The sequence below is a fragment of the Tachypleus tridentatus genome, chromosome 4 (assembly GCF_004210375.1).
Source record: "Tachypleus tridentatus isolate NWPU-2018 chromosome 4, ASM421037v1, whole genome shotgun sequence".
NCBI classification, from domain to species: Eukaryota; Metazoa; Arthropoda; class Merostomata; order Xiphosura; family Limulidae; genus Tachypleus; species Tachypleus tridentatus.
Window position 1 is genome coordinate 64,359,134 of NC_134828.1, and position 2,407 is coordinate 64,361,540.

Sequence of the window (2,407 nt, forward strand, 5' to 3'; positions counted from 1 at the left end):
ATTTTACAAATCGAGTTACTGTAATCAGTAATTGAATTGATTACCTATAATCTCCCAATGGGTAAAAAAGAAAACGAAAAGCTATTATCTGCATTTAGCTTGTCAACGAGTTGCCACATCTGTGTTGTGTAAGAGGGTTACTTTGAAATAACCGAGTTTCACACTATGAAACTTGTATGGTTGTTAAATTTACATAATCAATTAGGAACTGTGGTCTTTTAAGGAGTAAAAACTGTTATATCCGCAATTTCGGTAATTTTAAAATTTAGCTAAAATTTACGTAAAGAGAAGAAACCTTTCCTATTCATCCACACCTCGTGGGAGGTAAAGATATAGTGATTTATGTTTGTGTATAGCTTTCCTACTATGTATTTACTAAATCGATGAAATTGTTATTCAAGTTTTGTAAGAAAAATTGAATATCTTAAGTAGTTGGTTTTTAAATTCTGTGTATCATGTACAGTCTTAATTGTTGTTCTTGTTTTGAATTAAGCACAAAGTTACACAATGGGCTATCTGTGCTCTGCCCACCAGGGGTATTGAAACCCGGATTTTAGCGTTGTAAGTCCGCAGACATACCGCTGAGTTACTGAGGAGTACAGTCTTAATTATTTTAATGGCGCCAATACTATGCACTATTTCGGTTATTTATGATTATTTTATAGAACAACAAATATGAATACTATTGTCCCCCCCCCCCTTCATCCCTTCAGTGGCTTAACAGTAGCTCTGCAGTGCAGGCTTAAGACGCTAACATTTAGCTTTTGATATCCGTGGTAAAAAAAAAAAATATCCAATCAACTACTGATGTATTGCTGAGGTAAACATTTATGGGTGAAAGGCTACATACAGTTTTCTTTGTTTTATCTTATAATATTCAATACATGCGCATGCATACATGCGTTAACTGGGTTTGTGGTTTCAAAACTCTCGTATATCTATAGATCTATTGTGGAACTCTTGTTTTGACTTTACGTCATAAGGCTAGTTGGAATTGCACTCGTTAAAGAATAATTAAATGGGATGAAAGACAAATAAGAGTTTGCTTTGCGTCACTTGTTTACAGAAATCTATCGGGTGAAAATTTAATATTTAAAGTAGCGTGGATAATGTATGTCGTTAGTATCACTGCTTGTTAGCTGCTTCACAAATATTCATACACATTATACCTGCAAAGAACAAATACAGTGAGAACGTGGGGTAAAAATAAATTCAAAAAATCATCGTTATAAAAGTGAACGTGCTAAAGATATTGTCTTATGTAATACTTCGGTCGCGTGGAATATTTATTAACTACCCAAGTAAAATAGAAACCCGGAAAGATCCTTTAAACCCGTCCAGTTATTTGTAACAATCTGTCTTCTTCGAGGCTGTAAGACCCTGCATACCGTTGTTATCTGATCTACGTGATATTTGTAGCTAAAACCCAGCTTGCGTTGTAAAGCATCCACCAGGTGGCAGACCCCCAATGTTTGCTAGTTTTGACTCTACCGACTACGTGGGATGCTTGACATGTTCCTGAAACATCAACGGCCCAATATTTTTTTTCTATGCTCCCTACTGTGTATTGTCAAAAATACGGTCAGGTAGTTAATTTAGGTAATGGATTTTTTGCTCTGGCAACTCAACAATAACGAAACAAAAAATTTTCTAAAGTGCTTTCAATGTGGTATCGAAACTTAACTCTCCATATTAACTGACAAGTACGTAAGTACAGTTTGTGGGGGAAAATGCTTAAACAACCACTTCCTTACATCTCTATATACCTATGCGTGTCTCTTTATTCCAAATACACGAAGAAATAACACTTTTTTGTTGAGTTTTACTGCAGTAAAATGGTTGAAGAGATAAGATTCAACAACTTTCGATTCGAAGAGTTAGCAGACGTATTTTATTGTTAATGGTATGCATGTTATACCTCATCAAGATAAATGAACTACAAAATTTTCTCTTTTGAACAATAAGTGTCCTCTACTTGCATTGAAAGTCGACTGAAAGCTTAAATAACGTTTATTTGTTGAATTTCGTACAAAGCTACTCGAGGACGAGTTGAGTTAGATGCCCATAATTGTGAGGCGACAAAATAGACGGAAGGTAGCTAGTCAACACTACCCACCATCGACTCTTAGACTACCTTTTTATCATCGAATAGTGGATTGACCCAAACGTTATAACGTCCTCAGTTAGTATACATGGTCTTAAGAACAATATTAGTGTAAATGAAAAGAAATAAACAGATTCTAGAATTGTAGAAAATTTATGCTGTTGGTAGATATTGTGTGTTATTTCAAATCGCTATAACGTACACTTTACATTTATTTAAAACAAGAATGAAAGAAAAACAAAGAACATTTCTACTGTTAGTAGAGTTTAGTACAATATGTGTACTAATGTTGACTAATAAGTT